This window comes from Schistocerca gregaria, chromosome 9, assembly GCF_023897955.1.
Source record: "Schistocerca gregaria isolate iqSchGreg1 chromosome 9, iqSchGreg1.2, whole genome shotgun sequence".
Lineage (NCBI taxonomy): Eukaryota > Metazoa > Arthropoda > Insecta > Orthoptera > Acrididae > Schistocerca > Schistocerca gregaria.
Window position 1 is genome coordinate 152,240,531 of NC_064928.1, and position 21,345 is coordinate 152,261,875.

At 43.2% G+C, this 21,345-nt stretch overlaps 1 protein-coding gene across 2 annotated transcripts in view; it reads left to right on the forward strand.

Moving 5' to 3' along the window:
• Nucleotides 1-383: 383 nt before the first annotated feature.
• LOC126291838 (connectin-like) overlaps nt 384-21,345 on the forward strand; it is a 678,893-nt gene continuing 657,931 nt past the window's right edge. Inside the window, exon 1 of one of the 2 annotated variants that reach the window (XM_049985551.1) lies at nt 384-624. The gene's annotated coding sequence lies outside the window, so the exon portion shown is untranslated. Of the gene's footprint in view, nt 625-16,064; nt 16,240-21,345 lie in introns of those variants that run through there. The other variant, XM_049985552.1, reaches the window with a different exon arrangement.

The following is a 21,345-nucleotide window of genomic DNA, read 5'->3' on the forward strand; positions in this document are numbered from 1 at the left end:
AGCTAAAATATTTCTCTTTTGTCGAAATTACCAACCTATTATGCAGTAAAAGTCATCTTATACCTATGACTTTACACATGATAGCCAAATCCAAGGCATCACGTACTCGTTTTTCATGCAAGTTATTACGTGCTGCCAGATGGCAACAGTAATCATTCCGAACCACTAGATGCCATATCTGTGCGCTGCCTCGTACGAAACTAATACATTCTTGCGATTGTTCGCGCTGTTATCTTTATCCGCTATTTGTTAATGCGTTAGACCATTTCCAGAATAGTCGCAGGGTGAGCAGAGGCAGCGCCTCTGACGGCGGGTGCGGCAACTGCCGCTGGCGACAGCAGCCCGCTCTGGCGGCGGATGCGAATGGACGGCGGCGGTTAGGCAGTAGCGCGCGAGACTCCGTCCCGTGAAGTCAACCCGGGGCGGGCTCGTTAATAACGTCCACTGTGTCCGCCGGTCACACCACCACGCTCCGCGGTCCTCACTGACGTGACGACGAAGCGCTCCGTCGAGGAGCAAGTCCTTCCCAGGCGTAACAGCAGGTCTCACTCGTCCGGTTACTAGGTGCTGTCCTCCTCTGACAAGCGCAAGACTCTCTGGTAGCACATCGCCGTCATCGGCCAGGTGAGTGAACACTATTAACAAATACAGCTCTCAGTATCTTTTGTAATTAAAAGCCCTCTTCTTGCTGCCATCTATTTTATTCACTGCAGACGCGTTTCGCCTTTCCACTTTAAGGCATCTTCAGTGGAATCTAGACTGATACTATTTTATGTTGATACGAGAAATTTGTAGATTGTAAATCATTTCACGTCCAGTTTCTTCATAAACGAGTGATTACGTATAGTTATTCGAGTTTTCTTGGATGGCGTCTGCATTTTCTCTCACCTGGTCACATGCTGGAGGTAGCACTGTAATTTCACTCACGAAGGATAAGCGCATTTTCAAGTCACGAATTTTTTCTTCAGTATTTTCGTGTTCTTTACGTCAATTGCTTGGACCACTATCATTCTTCTGTTGCTGGTTGTAGATATTTTACCGAAAACTTAGACTGAAAGTCGCAACTACTGTGTGTTCACTTTATGCCTCTTGCTATTTGGTTTCTTTGCGTATATATTGGCCAGGCAAACAAAAACTGGTCGTCTCTCGGTGAGACTACAATATCCTTGAAACTCCTATTAATTTATGATGAAAATTCTCTGAATGCGGTGACGCGTCATACCGTACAACTGCCGTCAATGAATAACACTGACGTTTCACATACGGTTGCAATGTCATTCATTTCTGCCATTTTTCCAGAAATTTTGTGTGTGAAATATGTAATATCTTAAGAGATTCGACACCAATTTATCTTGATTGCGGTGTGAAGAAGCTGCTATGAAACTGCATTCGATAGCTGAACGACGAACCATTTCCAAATGCACGAAGAGTATAGAGAGAATGGTGATAATTTTTATTTTGGATGGAGCCACATTGAAGGTGAATTTTTGAATAATGTTGCTGTCATTTGATTCTAATAATTTTTATTTCATTGTTATGCGATCCAGGTTTCGGCCTCAGATCATTTTCAAGTACATATAAACAACTTTTTGCACTTGAAAAAAGCTTAAGGCCGAAACCTGAATCGTACAACAATAAAATAAAAAATTATGAAGATCAAATGGCGGCAGCGTCTTTAAACAGAGGAGAGAGATAGAAAGGGTAGTCCATAGGGGATATTACATTTCTAAAAGTGTAGGACATAAAATATTAAATTTTGCGAAATATGTAAAAATGCTTTCAGAAATAAACCGCGTTCAGCCATATATGACGTTTCGTGATATCAGATCACATCATCAGGTTAACATCTACAGTATAAGAAACATGCGATCGCCATTATGATAAAAAGAAACCATTCCTATCCTAATAACCTGAGCTGTATTTGACAACGAATATGAAAGGCGCACATATCAGTAACACTTTAAGTCCAAGATACTGGAAGGTGGGGGCTCGACCTTCTCAAAATATTGGGTTGGCGCATAAATTCGTAGTGTTTTTGTTTTGCATGTTGATATTCCGTTTGATATGGATTTATTTATCTATTATCACTTTTTATTTGTAGTTCACTGTTGCCTTTTTAGCTTACATATTGTTCTTTTGTCGTTTCGGCATTGTGACTGGAGATATGGACGCCGGAAAATCGAGTGCCAAGTGGAAAAGTAGGAACATTTCAGACGTGTTCTTGTTTGAGTGCAGTAGAGGAGCGACAGCAGCGGATGCAGCCAGAAACACTGGCGCCGTATGAGGATAATGCCACTGGACAGAGTACGAAATGAAAATGGTTTTCTCTTTTTAAAGACGACCGTTTTCAAATTAGTGACTCATTCAGGAAGACACATTCAGGAGGACCTTCGGATTTTGATGAATATCGTTTAAACACGTTAATGCATAATCATTCACATTAGTGTATTCGAGAACTGGCAAATGTGTTGACTGTGACCATTCCACCATCGTGCACCGTTTTCAAGCTGTGGAAAAGGTTCAAAAATCTGGTGTACAGGTACCGCATACTGTAAAGGCAAAAATCAGACTTTGGCCACATCTGCAGCTCTCCTTTCCAGTCATCAATGGGCTCCTGTCTTTAATGATGACGGGAAATGGTATCTGTATAAGGAAAAGAAAGGATTATCTGAGCCCAAACAAAGCACCAACTCCCCGTATAAAGACCTGCGCACATCCAAAAACGGTAATGTTATGCATCTGGTGGAACAGCGAGGTGTGGTGTACTGCGATTTGCTGCCCTGAGTTATAACCATTACTTCTGACATTTATTGCCAAAACTGAGACGTCTTGCAGACGGAATCCCAGAACAACGACAAGGAAGAACGCCGCTCCACGATAACGCAAAGCCGGGTTCTGCTAGATTGACACTACACAGGAGTTGGGTTGGGAGGTCACCCACCTTATTCACCTGATCTTACAAGCTCAGATTTTCACCTTTCCCACTCTCTATCCTACAACCAGCAAGGGACTTCCTTTCCGGATGAAAATACGCTCCGAACATTTTCCGACGGCTTCTCCGTCTCAATACTATATGATATCTACAGTCGCGTAATCTACACGTGACCCCAGACTACTGTAAGTAGTGACGGAGAATATATTATTGATGACAAAAGCCTCTGTTATGTGTATCTCTTGTTTTTACTAATCTTATGGCAAAACGCTTCGAACTTACACACCAACCTAACAAAATAGTGTCACTAGCAACAAGCCGGGCGTCATAGATCAAACTGACGTGGTGAAAACTGATCAACGATGAAAGCGCTTTAAACTATAAGAAAAAGATGACATAAAACAAGAAGAGCTAAGAAGAGTCAGCTAGTAACGTTGAAAGCCGGATGGTTTAGAAAATTCGATTCGTACCAGGAAGAATTATTGTGCTCTTTTCTTTGTAGGTTAACGTGCTTTTAACATGTCAGTTTATCATCTATCCATGACGCCGTGGTTGTTGCGGGCCACAGTTCTTTTGTCGTGAGCTTTTGTAACGGGCTTGATGCATTAGTAACGTCTGAGTATGTCATATTGGTTGTCACAGAGCTTAGATAATTGGGATAACTCTTCGGCTTTTTTACATAACACTGAGTGTATGTCTCCTATCTTGCATATGTACACCTGAAGATGTGGTTTGCTATCACGAAATCGATCGCCTTCTTGCATATAAAAGTATACACAGCTGAAAGCGGTTTATTCCTGGAACACTGATTACTGCAACTGAAGTTCCCTAAACAAAAACTCTATATACAATACTGCCAACGAGCTTGCCACACTGGCGTCGTTGGTTCTCATCATACAGTGGAAATTAGCGCTCTCGGTCTTGGGTAACATTTGGATGGGATGCAATTTGGAGCTGCGAGCGTTGTTGGAAGGGGCGAAGCGGCTGCACTCAGTCCTTGTGAGGACAATTGAGGAACTACTTGAGTAACAAGTTGCGGCTCCTGTCACGGAAAGTGACGACGGCTGACAGGGAGGTGTGCTGACCACATGCCCCTCCATATCTGCTAATAGGCGGAGGAGGATGACACAGCGGTTGATCGGTGGCGGAGTTTAAGACGAAGACATGCCCGCACACACATACACACACACACACACACACACACACACAGGTCTCGAGAAGCCAACGGCACCGACCGACCGTCATGTCATCCTCAGCCCATATATAACGTTTCGTCCTGATAACGTAGCATTCTTCGATCTGAAGCCGTTTGTTCGACAAATGAAACCGGTTTTTAACTGGTTCCTTATATGGTGATCATGACAAGTAAATTTATAGTGAGTTTTTACGGATCGCGTGCTTCGTTAATTGAAAACGTCAGGTTTGTGAAATAAAAACATCGTTACAAAAATAGTGAGAAGGGTTGCAGTTTTTACTCTTCAGCGATATTTACAGAAACGGCTGCGGTGTTTCGAAGCCACTACCTGAAAATAAAATCAGTCGTCTACCGTATGTGATATTACGTAGCGAGCGTTAGTTCGCTATAACTTTCAACGGAAGTAACAGAGTCTGTACGGTATTTATACTTCTTTACGCACTCAGATCTCTTAATAGCTTCAGTAACTGATCTTGTCGCTTTCTCTATCCATTCTTCTATTTTTCCTTCTTAATTGTGACCTAACTAAACGGTTTCTACCGCGCGGGATTAGCCGAGCGGTCTAGGAAGCTGCAGTCATGGACTGTGCGGCTGGTCCCGGCGGAGGTTCGAGTACTCCCACGGGCATGGGTGTGTGTGTTTGTCTTTAGGATAATTTAGGTTAAGTAGTGTGTAAGCTTATGGACTGATTACCTTAGCAGTTAAGTCCCATAAGATTTCACACACGTTTGAACATTTTAAAACAGTTTCTCATTTTTACGGAGCCCCTATACTAATCCTTTACTTTCGCCTGTAAAGATCGCGTGATCTGTATGTACGAACGCAAGCAAACCTGCAAAAGTACTAAACATACTGAATTAGCTTTATTCAAAATAAAGCTACCTAAATTTGGCTGCTTGCCTATGGACTTTTGATTTATAGATATCTATTAACTGACACACGTTTTAGTGGATCATTAGAAGGATCAAAAAGTCTGGTCAATATTTCGGTTGCTCGATAGACAGAAAGATGGCGAAATAAATGGTTTCGCTGTTGAGCTAAGTTTGAATATAGTTTATCTGTCAGCTTCATCCTGTCTTTTTAAAGCACATCGGATGTCGTAAATCCACACGAACAACATTATGATAATTATTAGTGAATCTTTGTTACAACTTCGCTCCACAGCCGGAGTCATTAATACACGACAAATTTCAGCAACTCACGCAATTTCGCGAGTTTTACGAGGAAAGTTCAATAATTAATTCAACACATTTTTTCTCAGTCCATTTAGATTGGAAAAAAGGGGAATTTTTTGTGGGACATCCTAGAATATACCCGCTTCTGCCCCAATTGCTTCATGAAGCGCTATACGTAGCCTTCATAACGGCGGTGCGTTCCAAGCACAGAGCTGTCACACAGTTTCTTTTCGCGGCAAACCAGAACATCGCAAATATTCATAACCGTTTTCAGGGAGTCTACGGAGACCTGACATCAAACAAAAGAACACGGTGAGTCGTTCGGCGAGGTGCCTGTCATCAGCGTAACAAGGTCGGACAAACCTGTCCGATCTCCTGCGTGCCAGATGGCGGCGCAAAGCTGTGACTCCTGCAATGTTGGAACGTGCGGACACTCTCACTAGAGATGGTTGAAGAGTCACAGTGAAACATCTCGCTGCACAACTGGACGTCTCTGCTGTTATGAGTAGTACTGACACACTTGTCCACCAGCTGGGGTTCTCAAACGGTATGTGTCCGTCAGACGCGATGAAACATGGGTTCATCACTTCGAAACAGAAACGAAACTGCAGGCCATAGAGTGAGGTCACACCACATCACCTCCGAAGAAAAAGCTCAAAGCCACACCCTCAGCAGGGAAAGACGGTCTTCTGGGACTCTGAGAGGGTCATTGTGTTCGATTTTGTCCCTCTCGGTGCAACGATCATCTCTGAAGTGTATACTGCTACCCTCAGGTAATTGACGAAACGACATCAGCGTGTTTGCCACAACACAAATGGAAACAACGCAAGACCTGACACAATTCTGTGCACCCGAAAGGAGCTCAGAAACTTTATTGGATTGTTCTTCCTCATCCACCCTGCAGCCTGGATCTCACACCTTCCGAATTTTAACTGTTTGGCCCAATGAAGGGTGCACTCTGTGAGGAGAAATACTTGGATGACGGGGAGACCATTGATGCAGCAAGACATTGGCACGGACGTCTACCAGTAGAGAGGCATGCGGATATACAGGCCCTCCCAATAATGTCGTCGCACTGAACTTCGATAATGTTGGAAAATAGGGTCTTGTAGTCAACAGAGTCAGGATAATGTGGTGTAGTGGGAACCTGATTAAACTCAACCTGCTTTCAGAAAAGAAAAGAAAATGTATTTAGTCAACGCCCGTTGCATGTAGAAGGGCATAATATGTTGTGCAGCTTTTCAGCTGTAAAGCACAACGGGATGCACAATCCTTCCCTTGCAGCGCCTGCTACTGAAATCGAATGAGCATGTGCCAGACGCTTTCGTGCTTCCTAAATGAAGTTGGAACGAAATATGTTGCTGCCCTCGGTATCATTTTCATTTCCTGAGACGGCCGTTGTGGCCCAGTATTCTAGGAGCTTCAACCTGGAACCGCCGGACCGCTGCGGTCGCCGGTTCGAGTGGTTTAAATAGAACTATTCTAGGGGACTGATGACCTCAAATGTTATGTCCCATACTGCTCAGAGCCATTTGAACTATTTTTTTTATTTCCTGTACCAGTCCCACCTAGAACAGACTCCAGACTGACGAGCGTTTTGTAAACTACTTCACTTGTGGGTGGATTGCATTTCCTTACGGTCGTTCGAATCACTCTATCTTGTAGTCCTTCAGCTTTCTGCGTTGGATCCACTTTAAAATCGCTTTGCATGCATCATCAAAATGGTTCAAATGGCTCTGAGCACTATGGGACTTAACATCTATGGTCATCAGTCCCCTAGAACGTTAACCTAACTAACCTAAGAACATCACACAACACCCAGTCATCACGAGGCAGAGAAATTCCCTGACCCCGCCGGGAAACGAACCCGGGAACCCGGGCGTGGGAAGCAAGAAAGCTACCGCACGACCACGAGCTGCGGACACTTATCATCATAGACCTTTTTATGGATATGGTTTCTTTCAGCGATTGTTTAGTTATCGTGTAAACATACAGTAATAAATAGGAGTGCTTGTGTTATGAAGTAGTTAGAAGCAATGTACCTTTACACATGGATCCATGTGCGAAGGAACAGGCACTGCAGCGACAGCAGCCATCTAAAAATATAGGATATGAGTGCAAACTTGTGGATACGAACCACCTTCGGCTGTGTATTGAAATGACGACAGTGAAAATTTGTGACACACAGGTACTCTAACCCTGTCGCGAGCGGCAGCCTTGCTATTAGGCTATCCGACCATGACTCACGGCCTGACCCAAACTTCCACACATAAATTTCCAAAGAAACTTCGCATCGTACTCCTTAGTAACACGGGCACTACTGCCTCGTTCTTCCTAGACGGTAACATACGTGACGTGTGAGTGCAAGTCGTGTCCGTCCCCGGTAGCTGAGTGGTCAGCGTGACAGAAGGTCAATCATCAGGGCCTGTGTTCGATTCTCCGCTCAGGGCCTGGGTGTTGTGTTGTCCTAATCATCATCGCGCAAGTCGCCGAAGCGGCGTCAAATCGAAAGACTTGCACCCGACGAACGGTCTACCAGACGGGAGGCCGTTGTTACGCGACTTTTTTTTTCAAGTACATGTCCTGACACATGGATGACAACTTATGGAAGTTTCGGTCCGACAGTGATTCGTGCTCTGATGTCCGAAGCGGCTAAGGCGACCGACCGCATAAAGCGAAAAATCCGGGTTCGAGTCCCGGTGTGGCACACATTTTCGTCATCGTCATTACAATATGAAGTCGAAGGTGGTTCATATTCGCCACTGCAAATGCATTTGCTATTCAGTAATTGGTCTATATGCCAGTCTTTGTGCAGCACCTTAGTTTGGTTTATGATGAGCACGCGAAGATCGTCTGTAGGTCTTCACGAATTCGCTGTGTCTATCTATTGTTGCAACACATGTGTATAACATCAACGTCAACGATATTAGCCTCTCAGCAATCAGGAATACGCGTTTCTTCAAATGAAGACAGAGTATGTCAGTGTATCGTAAAGCTAACACATACAGGGTTCGTTTGACCTTCTATTATGAGAAACGAAGAAAACAGGACATTAGAACTAGAAATTAGTGGTAGGTGCGAGAGTCACGAACAACATACTAGAATTCCGGACTGCCGAAGGACGAGTGCTGGGTGGACTTGCGTCAGAAGGCTACTTCTTTAAGTACTTTTTTTTTTAATAACTCGAAAGCAGTGGCCACCATCGAAAACGTATCTTCTGACAGAATTTATCTACATTACATTTCCTACGAAAATTCCCGGACATTTTTTCTGTGGTACCAATAGTTTGTGCGTAGGTAGCGGCAGAACATGAAAATTTAACGCGTGGCTTATGAAACCAGCTGTAGCACTGCGGGTTGCATAAGAGGACAGCGGTAGGGGCAGCTGAATCTCCCGGTATATCCTCTAAGTTCTTGCGACGAATCGCAGCCAGGAATCTTGTCATTCTACAACTAGTTACTAACTGGTCGATACCAGTTCATGTCGCATCTAAATATTTAGCGGTTTTTACGGTTGCTAGTGATGGCTCTTCAATCTTGTAATCTGATACTAATCGATGTCTTCACCTACATACGGTCAGTACTATACATTGCAGCAGCTATTTTCTGCAACTCTCTCTCTCTGTTTGCTCCTTGGCCCTCTGTCCATCTGCTCCATGAACTCTGCCCATCTCTCTTTGTTCATTTCCTCCTGCCCCTTCTTTCTATATCTCTTCGTCTCCCCTCTCTCTCTGTCCATTTTCAATTCTTGCCTTTCTCAGTCTATTTCCTCCTATTCCTCTGTTCATCTCCTCGGCCACACTTTCTCTATAAACATCTTCCTCTGCCTGCACCTGTCCATCTCCCCCTCTGTCAGTCCCTCCTTCTTCCCTTTCTGTGACCATCTTCTCCTTGCCCCTCGCTCTCTTTTCCATCTCTCCCACACTTCTCTCTCACCACGTTATTTTGCTATGAGTTTGATGCAGCCCGCCACGAATTCTTTCTTGAGCCAATGTCTTCATTTTGCCGGCCGTGGTGGCCTCGCGGTTCTAGGCGCTCAGTCCGGAACCGCGCGACTGCTACGGTCGCAGTTTCGAATCCTGCCTCGGGCATGGATGTGTGTGATGTCCGTAGGTTAGTTAGGTTTAAGTAGTTCTAAGTTCTAGGGGACTGATGACCACAGATGTTAAGTCCCATAGTGCTCAGAGCCGTTTTGTCTTCATTTCTGAACTATCTTCATATTCTCTATACCTATTAATCCTTCCCCCGTGAGAGTCACACATAAGCGAGAAATGCTGAACATTCGAACGAACAATGGTTATGTGAGCCACCTCTTTTATCGAGCTGCATACGGAATTATTCAGCTGCCCTACAACTCTCGTTTTAATTACCTCCAGTGCTATAACTGCGCTTCATAAATTACCTGCGACTATTTCATATTCTCGCGCTCCCTCAAACTAGCAGTCCTACATAAAAAGCGAGCAAGACCTTTCTGTAACAAATTTAATTTAGTTACAATTTTCGCTAGAGGCGACTGATTCCGAGTTATCCAAGATAAACATACAGAAACAAGCTTCAAAGTCATGCCCGCTACTTTACTCAGCCGCTATCGTTGAGCATTTCTAATTTTTTATTCATGGCACTCTCAGTGTATAAGCATTTGCAACTGCACCAATCCTATTTAGTCTTCATTGACTTGCCTTATTACACCACCGGCTTAGTCAACGATTTGAAGATTGTAAAGCTGACATTTGTGTAAATTTTATCCAACGGTTTTGTGAATTTTACAGCATAGAATAAACAGTTAAACAGTTGTATTAGTCAGGTTAGCTGACTACGAAACTACTGCGCTTATAAGGGTTACGTTTGGATGGAATTCAAAACATAATTAGTTTTAGCGTGACCTTTCCAAAAGTTGTTTTCCCTTAATTATCCTCACGAACATGTTTAAATTGATAATGTTAACGAAGTAGCCGGCTGCGCTGATGGCATAATATCCCAGTCAACAGACACAAAAAAGATCGAATGTTGGGAATAGTTTGTGTAGTCGGAAATTTTTGTACGGTGGTAGGAGGGATAGTCACATACAACATACAAGAATTCCGGACTGCTGAAGGACCACTTTTTTTAATAACTCAAAAACAGTGGCCACAGTCGAAAACGTATCTTCTGACAAAATTTATCTACATTAAATTTCCTACGAAAAGTCCCGTTCATTTATTCTGCAGTACCAATAGTGTGTGCGTAGCGAGCGGCAGAACATGAAAATTTAACGCGTGGCTTATGAAACCAGCTGTAGCACTGCGGGTTGCATAAGAGGACAGCGGTAGGGGCAGCTGAATCTCCCGGTATATCCTCTAAGTTCTTGCGACGAATCGCAGCCAGGAATCTTGTCATTCTACAACTAGTTACTAACTGGCCGATACCAGTTCATGTCGCATCTAAATATTTAGCGGTTTTTACGGTTGCTAGTGATGGCTCTTCAATCTTGTAATCTGATACTAATCGATGTCTTCACCTACATACGGTCAGTACAGTACATTTGTCGACGGTGTCCTGCAAGTCGCAACACCAAGCATCGGACCACTGATCATTTGATATAATTCTTGCATTTCGCGACAATTTGCTGAAGTTGTGAATTTTTGGTGTACGCATCATCCTCAAACTGCGTCACCAGCTTGCCGCCGTTATACGCCACGTAATTTATATACCTTGTGAAATGGCCGCACTTACTACCTTCCGTCTGGCAACTACCAAAGCCCGTTTTGGTTCAGACATCTTCCACTCGATAATACAATGCACTTTTATCTATTCGCTACATTGACTTTAAACCCAAAATACACTGCTCGTCATTAAAATTGCTAAACGATGAACATAACGTGAAATTTTACCATCAGCAAGAAGATGATGAGATATGCAAATCCTCAGCTTTTCAGAGCATTCACACAAGGTTGGCGCCGGTGGTGACACCAACAACGTGCTGATATAAGGAAAGATTCCAACAAATTTCTCATACACAAACAGCAATTGACCGTCATTGCCTGGTGAAACGTTCTTGTGATGCCTCATGTAAGGAGGAGAAATGCGTACCATCACGTTTCCCACATTGATAAAGGTTGGATTGTAGCCTATCACGATTGCTGTTTATCGTATCGCGATGGTCGAAATCCAATGAGTGTTAGCAGAATATGGAATCGGTAGGTTCTGGAGGGTAATACGGAACGCCGTGCTGGATCCCAACGGCCTCGGATCACTAGCAGTCGAGATGACAGGCATCTTATCGCCATGGCTGTAACGGATCGTGCAGCCACGTCTCGATCCCTGAGTCAACAGATGAGGCCGTTTGCAAGACAACAACCATCTGCACGAACAGTTCGACGACGTTTGCAGCAGCATGGACTATCAGATCGGAGACCACGGCTGCGGTTACACTTGACGCTCCATCACAGACAGGACTGCCTGCGTTGGTGTACTCAACGACGAACCTGGGTGCACGGATGGCAAAACGTCATTTTTTCGGATTAATCCAGGTTCTGTTTACAGCATCATGATGGTCGCATCCGTGTTTGGCTACATCGCGGTGAACGCACATTGGAAGCGTGTATTCGTCATCGCTACACTGGCAATGTATGTGATGGTATGTTGTGTCATTGGTTACACGTCTCGGTCACCTCTTGTTAGCATTGACGGCACTTTGAACTGTGGACGTTATGTTTCAGATGTGTTACGACCCGTTTCTCTACCCTTCATTCGATCCCTGCGAAATCCTACATTTCAACAGGATAATGCACGACCGCATGTTGCAGGTCCTGTACGGGCCTTTCTGGATACAGAAAATGTTCGACTGCTGCCCTATCCAGCACATTCTCCAGACCTCTCACCAATTAAAAACGTCTGGTCAACGGTGGCCGAGCAACTGGCTCGTCACAATACTCCAGTCACTACCCTTTTTGAACTGTGGTATCGTGTTGAAGCTGCATGAGCAGCTGTACCTGTATACGCCCAGGCGTATCAAGGCCGTTATTACGGCCAGATGTGGTTGTTCTGGGTACTGATTTCTCAAGATCTATGCTCGCAAATTGCGTGAAAATGTAATCACATTGTCAGTTCTCGGATAATATATTTGTCCAATGAATACCCGTTTATCATCTGCATTTCTTCTTGGTGTAGCAGTTGTAATGGCCAGTAGTGTAATATCCGATCCTATACTGATATTTCATTTTTTGTTACAAGACAGTGCGGAAGTATGTGTAACGAATTAGGAAAACCAAGGAATTTGACGCCAACTTACTCACATATGAATGATGGCTTCTGTGTCTCTCTGAGCAATAGAGATAGCTGCGTTTCAGAACGTCGGTAGATAATTGTTGATTCCTGGACAAGAAAATTTTGCAGTCGAGAAAGATCCAAAAAATGAAGCAGTACACGTGTTACTTAATTCTACAAGAGACTGGCGTGAGCGATACAGACGCATCGTTAATTGCAACTGTCCGATATTGCTTCTTGAAACCAAGAAGGAACTGAGCGTTTCTGCAGTCACTCTGAACTCTCCGCACCTCCAACGTCGTGCGGCACAGTGAGGACCATTCAACCATTCCAACATGAGCACCGCCTAGGACACGTTCTTCAGTTTACTACCAATTTTGTCTGCAAGGTGATTCCTCTACACCAAGAAATCCTCAATCGAATCACCTATTTGGGTTGACACCACACGTGATACTACTTTCAATAATAATAGTTTGTGTGGTACATGGTCAGATGCTTTTCGAAAGACAAGAAGGTCTAGACTTTCCTTCTTCCTGTTAGCTTTGACCCATTGCTTTAACGATTAGAGAGCTAGCATTCTTACACTCATCCCAAAGAATACCTTTTTAATTCATCGATACAACCTCCCCAACTTTTTACTGTTGACATCAATATGTAAGGTCATATGTAAAATTGTCAACTCGTTCATCCAGACAGTGGAGCTGAGGTTCTAACACGTGACCAACTGCTTGAACTGTGTGGTTTTCCGAAGTCGGTTAAAGGGAAAGTCTACAACTATAGCAAAGGACTGCACGAGTCTACCTACGTTCGACTGACGTTCAACAGTGTTTCCAATGACAATGACGTCGATGGATAGGTAATCCATAAATCTCCTAGTCTCTCTTCATTCTCCCCTTCATCCTTTCAGCACCAAAAGCAGTTATTGTGCTTATCGTAAATATCTGTTTCGAGCATTGAGGATTTCAACCAAACTGTCAGTACATTTATCAATCTGTTATGCACACCGGAAATTTTCTAGCAAGAAACAAAACTGACCAAAAAATTTTGCTATTAGTTTAAAAAGGCACTTGAGAGTCATTTGTTAAGCAGTACTCTCAAGGATACATTCAGATAACATAGAGAAAGGCTTTGGTGAAAATCGTAACTCCACTAAATCATAACACAACACATCTGTCATTTCACAACATAATTTTGAACTATAACATTAGTTTTTCGCTGGAAAACTTTATACAAAACTATAACAGTGGACCCTACTAACCTTCTCTTCCAATCCTTAATATCACACTGGTGACTTAGTTTTTCAGACCAGCAAATGGGGAATTGCGGTGAATAAAATAGAAACCAAGGATCATCGCCGTGGTGCCGATGGCAGCTGATAGTTTGTGTCTGATCTGTGCCGTGCGTGCAGAGATTGGTGTCGAGAAATGGAACGAAAATGTAGCGCTAGCGTTCTACATTATTAAATAACTTCTTTGCTAGGGATAAACCTAGAGAGGCGCTGCTGTTTTAAATGGACTACCTATGCATTCGACATGAATCGAATCTTCGTATGGCCATTGTGATTTAAGTGTTCTGCAGTTATTCTTAATTTATTTACGCAACTGCCGGAATGGTTCTTATTTTATTACCAATCTCATCTGACTAGATCTATAAGTGTATGAATGCCTATAGGTGTAAGTATGCTTTCTGTTCTTAAACTTCAATACTGTGTGATCCATATACTTATGAATCTGGTCTATAAATGAATACAACAAACGTCAAATTGTGATGAAAAGCACTCCTTGCTTCAACGGACAAGAAAATATTGTGAAGGAGATTCGAATTCAGAAATCGTTCCATGGGTTCATGGTGGTCGTTCTGAACACATGCAACGCCTGATAGAACGATCGTGACTACTGCTGAGAGAACAGACCATTCACGTATTTAGAGTCGGGAAACAGGCTAAATTTCAGCAAGACAAGTGTCCACACGAACGGTGAGACAACTTTTGGATCACCACGGATCGTCAACACGGTGATCATTGTTGCGGATTTGGGCTTGACTCTGAGCACTAGGGGACTTCACTTCTGAGGTCATCAGTCCCCCAGAAGTTAGAACTACTTAAACCTAACTAACTTAAGGACATCACACACATCAATGCCCGAGGTAGAAATCAAACCTGCGACGGTAACGGTCGCGCGGTTCCAGACTGTAGCGCCTAGAACCGCTCGGCCACCCTTGCCGGCGTTGCGGATTTCCTTGACCATAGGAGTGGAGAGATATATGACGGTTCGGTATCGATATTTCCAACGACCACAGTGGACACATGTTACCAGTCTGCATCGTTTTCATTAAACGGGACTAGCACCTAGCTCGATGGTATGAGTTGCCTACGAGTGAACAACACGACAATGTCTGTTTCACATATCCGGTGATTGGGACAGGACTGTTACACTTCTGAAGTGTTTGTAATGGTGGCTGTGCCATATGTTGCCCATTTAATATATTGCCCATACTGATCTGATCTTCCCCGCTGTAGAGGTGTCGGACTGTTGGCTCTACCCAGAATTTAGTTCAGATCTCTCACCTAAAGATAATGCCTGGTCCTGCACCACTACTTGCCCGCCACCATGACTGCTGAATTCCGGAGGCGGCTGAAGTTACAAGGAATTACGAAACACCATCTGCAATCCAAGCCCAGTTTGCGTTGATTCCCAGTCTTGTTAGACCCGTTGCTGTTTCTTCTGAGTGCTCAATTACCTACAATTCGCTCGTGTAGTTTTGACATTAAGTTGCGCCGTGGTCGTAAATGAAATGATTTTATGCTATTATTGGTCCGAAGACCCCATCTGTGATAATTCGCCTTCCCAGTTCAAATCTTTATATTTGACGGAACTTGGGTGACTTGTGCACCCATGATGATGAAATGAAGATAAAGGCACCACAGTAAAGTTGTCCCAGAGCGGATAAAACCGACCCGCTCAGGATTCGAGCACTGGATTTCACGTTTTAGAGGCCGCAATATGTAAAATTCAGTTATTTAGTTAACCTCCTTGTGTTATAATCTCAATGGCCAGTACTCTACTACTGCTGCTTCTGCTTCTTCTTCTTCTTCTACTACTACTACTGTGAAATGAGGGCACTGATGCGCAGGAACGATTTTAACATTTCAAACAGTCAGTACCACATCATTTCAACGTTGGGTTCGCGCCACTGTGTGGTACACATTGACAATTTCACGTCAGTCTGTTTCTACGTACTTGCTGTCCGCGAAGGACCATATGCATACTCACACCTTTCATTTGTTTTTTAAAGTCTGTTATTCATAACGTTAACACATCCGGATGACGGATTAGATAGGCGAAAAGCCGGGATCAGCATTTATGGCCATTACAGTAGCGCTGTCCCGTGAGAAAGGATTATGCATTTTAATTTTTTTCCTCTTTCTTGCGCGGAGAACAGCGCAAGTGGCGCCTCGCGCGGGTGGTTCTGTAAGCAGCGCGGCGCTCGCTGCTGGTGAGAGGCGGGTTTGCCGTCAGTCGCGCGGCAGGCGTCGCTACCGGAGGCAGCGCAGTGGGTTAGCGGCAAGTTCTCACGCCGCAGCGCGATCGCTAGAGAAACCGGCGTGCTCAAATTGCGTCCACTGTCGATCTCGCTAATCCTACCGTCGCTCGGCGTCACAGGGCGCTGAAAACTTCCAGCCGGGCTCCGTGCGTGAGTACTGAGAGAGCAAAAACTGATTTTCGTGCACTATCGAAAAAAATTACTGCGATAACAACGTACTTAAGTATTGTTTTTACAGTTATATGAACAATTCGCCTAGTTCTCAAATTCTCGAACCTCGTGCTCTTTCCAGTCATTCGTTCCCAATGGCCATGCATTATATATCTTCAAAAATGTTGTGGAGGGGTTGGAGTGCTTTTCTTAAAGTGAAGATTGAATTTATTTGAAGTTAACCAAGTTTTGCCTGAATTTTGAGCACTACTGTTCAAATTAAGCGTATGCCCGAATGCAGTTTTATACATGTGAATCAAGACAGACAACTAAAAAAATTATCTTTCCAGTATAAGAATAAAGACTGACACCTTGTATTTTAGCATCTGATTGCATAAAAAAATTGTTCTATGGCTCCCTGTGAAGCTGGCCACAGATTTGTAAATTTAATTCCAAAGAGGAAATTGTTGTTGCAGCCCCTCATAGAGTTTTAAAAACAGCACCTTAAGCGAAACTAGTGAACATAAAAAAACATAATACAGCACTTGACTCCGTAATATGAAGCATTAAGCACAGTATATTTCTCAACGGCTTTACATACAATACGCCTCTTACAAATAACTTACTAACAGTTTTCTGTGCTTCCTACAAAATTAATATATTGATATTTTGAAGAATCAGCCTAAGTTGCGGAAATTTTCTGGTCTTTACCAGGTTTCGGCCAAATTAATCTAGCCCTCTTCAGAAGCATAGAAGGCTAGTTTAATTTAGCCGGCACCTGGTAAAGACAAAAAAAGTTTTCGCAACTGTGGCTGATTTTTCAGTATATTAGTCTATCACAGTTGCTGCCGGGTCTGAAATATGCTAAAAATTCCTACGAAATTGCGCCTACAAAGATTACATTAATCTCACAAGTAATACATTCTCTGGAACACGAAGCTAGGACGTTCTTTGCGGCATACATCAATAAATATTTTCTAAAAATTATAGACACAATTATAAAGAAAAGGATTTTTTCCATTTTTCGCTCTTTTCCCATCATTGAGCGACTGTCTGAGATTTGATATCCTAGCTTTATATTTGAAATTAATATTGTAATAGGGCTAGGAAAAAGTATGTAAGTAGATCGTTTTATCGAAATCTGTAGTTCTCTTATCGAAAGAAAATCAATAAAACACACAAACACCCCCACATTAGGACCTCATGTTTTCTGAATGAACGTAATTGCACTACTAACTGAACTACCCCCGCAGTCTAGGCCAACAGTATTTCATCCACGCGTTAGCAGTTCAACACCTGACCTGTTCCTCAAAGGAAAATAGCATTAATGGCTTGCTCTTGCCACGTGGAATTAGACGTGCTATAGGTGGACTTACCAACGATGGCAGTCTAAGCTTGTTCGGAATATCTATGCTACGCATTCTCCAACACCAAACAAGTGGTCAGTAGTGTTCAGAGTTCTCTGATGTGATCGCCGTAGCCAATCCGAGCATTAAACGTGTTCGCAGCAACTTATTTGGTGAGTTTTTACTTAATTGTCTGTGAGTTGTCATGACTGATGATGGTGGTAAGCTAGATATTCTACACAAACAAGTGAGAGACATAATTAGCAGGACACGCCTTTTGTCCAGTTGCAATACCTGTCCGTGTCGCGACCTCATCGGAACGCCATCGTTCCGTAATCGGACCGTAACCAATCTTAAAGCATACTGCTCCTAACAGCAACAATTATTAGTCCCCAAATGACGTAAAAACTGATGAAATGTTGTTCAATACATTATACTTGTCAGGTAAAATTTACACTGGCGTTAATTTTACAATTTGTAAGTGGTCCACTAAGATAATTATGTTATAAGGCCAGTTAATCAAGACCAAAAAGAGGTTGAGCATGGAAAATAATTCGTGCAGTCACCAATATTTGTGTAATGATAAGAGAGAGCTGTTAACAACATACCAGAAACGCTGACCGGTGGGAGCTGAGTGTGGGAGTAATGGTGATTTTGAACGTCACATTTTAAAAGTATTTCTTGAATATAACGTAAACTGCGGCTTCTAGCGGAAACATATCCGAATACAGATTTTAACTACATTAAATTCCATATAAGAAGGTCCTGCTCGTTTTTGTCTGTACGACTATTAGCTTTCGTGTAGCTTGCGAGAGAAAAAAAAAATCACGCGTGTGTTTTGGATTTCAGAAGTAACGTTGTTGGTTGCATAAAATAAAAGCGGTAGGGAGAGCTGAATCGCCTTGTATATACGATGTGGTCAGAAACACTCTGAAAAGCTTGGAATGGTGTTGCATGGTACGTTGTGCTAAAAAAATGATTATTAAGAAAAAAAGATTCGATTCCTTGCGACGCGTCCTGTTTAATTACGATTTAAGTTAGTCAATGAGGCCGTTTCGAGAGTAAATTGAAGCGGCCTGCTAGAGAAGGAGATGTCAATCGTGTTCTTAGTTTCGTTTCCTGAAACCAAACAAGAAAACAAATAAACAAAGTGGACGTTGGACGGTAATAAGGATCGACTCCAAGCCAAAGACTGAGCAGTCTCGAGCTCTGTCATCTTTGGTATGAGAACAACTCTCGCTAATTGTATCTGGCGTGCTTGAATTTGCATGCATGCGCAACGGTCTGATTGACTGACTTCAATGACAGTGTAACGTCTTGCATTTTTTTAACAATTGTTTCTCAGTGCAACCTACCCTGCAACACCCTTACAAGCTTTTCCACTGTTTCTTACCACCCTAAATACACTAATCTTTGAGATTTCATCAATACATATCTTAGTCCAACGTGACAGTATTTCAGAAGTTTTGATATATATCAGCACACAAGTATTCTCTCGTCAAGTTGTTCTTCCATGTTTTCTCATGCAGGTTATTCCTTGCATCTTCACTAAGTCTTGTCATTATGATCTGCACTCTTTGGAATCAGACTGTCTTGCCTCTTGCTCTTCTCCTTGTTACATACGTTTCCTGTCTCACTACAATTCTGGTTTCTTCCGTGTTTCTCAAATGTCGATAGCACAGCCATTTTCTTCCATCAAACGCTCCACATTCTCCTTCTCTTACTTCCATTCTCTCCAACACCTCATTATTTATTATCTTTTCTTTTCTTCATATTCGAAGTGGTCTTCCCAAAAAGATCCCTCTAATACTTTGATCTTATTAATACGATTCTGATTAACTACCCATGTATCTGCTCTATACGACTCTATTCTTATATCGATTTGCATCTGGTTCTTTTAGTTCTCTTCACTACATTCCTGTTCTGACGACTGAACTGAGAATCCCAGTTACTTTCTGGCCATTATAATTCCTTTATTAATTTCAAAATTTGATTTTTCTCTTTTCTAAAGGGTACCCCTAGTAGAAAAAATTATTGATATTTTTCTCCCTATCTATGTATAGTTTATATACAAGATGGTTATAATTAAACCTTCCTAATTTAATGTAGCCGAGTGGTACTAGGCGCTACAGTCTGGAGCCGCGCGACCGCTATGGTCGTAGGTTCGAATCCTGCCTCGGGCATGGATGTGTGTGATGTCCTTAGGTTAGTTAGGTTTAAGTAGTTCTAAGTTCTAGGGGACTGATGATCTCAGAAGTTAAGTCCCATAGTGCTTAGAGCCATTTGAACGTAATTTAACACGTTATAACTCGGAGAGCAACGACCGTAATAGTACCAAACTTGGTAGCACAAATCTCCTGAAAACGAAGTGTATGATTTCCATGCGTCAGAGCGCCACCATCCAGTTCCAGCTATGGCCACCAGGTGCTGCGGTCAGTCATAGTGATTCGTAGTCTCATGCACTGACCAGTCACAGTGCGCCTGTTGATGTGTAAATACGAGCTTGAACAAAAGGAGAAGGGCACTATTGGGGAAGCTGTATTATCGAAACAACAGTAATGCTGCAGCTACACTTCGAGAATATCACCGGCTAAAAGAATTGCGGAAGGATCCTTTTTCTCTACCTGCTGTGCGAAGGAGTCGCTTCAGGAAGAGCTCGACGAACAGTTGTACCACAGGTGGTTGATGAAATCGCTGTTGCTATGGCAGAAAAAGCTGCGCCCTGGACCAACCTATGGACAGACGAGGTTCATTTTTCTCTGACACGTGGGGCGAAATGCCGAGTGTGGGGATCTTCACACCACGTCAGTGTGCATGAAATTCCTCTGTATGCTGAACGTGTCACCGTATAGTGTGGCTTGACGGCTACGTTCATCGTCGGCCAACTCTTTTTTGAACAGGTTGGCGCTCAAGGACCAAAGTGTTCCGGCGTAAAATCAAGCGCCGGCACGTCGGCCTGAACGACACAGCGGAGAAGGCTGTGAGACGACGTCAGACAATAGAACGCTGATTAGGGCAACACCATGACAGGAGCGGCACGGATACGAAGAGACTACAAGCGGCGCTCCAGATAACCTCGGCCGCACTAGAAGACGAGCAATAATCCAAATGATTTAGCCGTGACTTGTGATCTACAGTATAATACCGCTAATCCGAACCCCGGTAATCGAAATATTCGGTTAATCCGAACATGAAAAATGTTATGTCTGCCACAGATGGCCCCTGCCAGGCAGACTACACTCAAGACAACCCTGTGTACCATATAACATACACAAGTACTTGCAGGCGCTACCAAGAGGAAAACAGTGCTTCAAAATAAACAGAACTTGCTAGAGACTAATGCGAACCTTTTTCTGCAGAGGTCTCCTCACAGACACAGGGACGTTGGAGTACTCCGCCGACCTCCGCCGGCTTGATAAGGGCAGCGCAGCAGCAGTACAGCCAGTTCCTCGCCGAGTTAGGACCAGCTCCGATGGGCCTCACTGACGCTCTTGATGAATAGTCGTCTACATGTTATTTGTTTTCTTTGTGTGTATACAGGGTGTTACGAAAAGGTACGGCCAAACTTTCAGGAAACATTCCTCACACACAAAGAAAGAAAATATGTTATGTGGACATGTGTCCGGAAAAGCTTACTTTCCATGTAAGAGCTCATTTTATTACTTCTCTTCAAATCACATTAATCATGGAATGGAAACACACAGTAACAGAACGTACCAGCGTGACTTCAAACACTTTGTTACAGGAAATGTTCAAAATG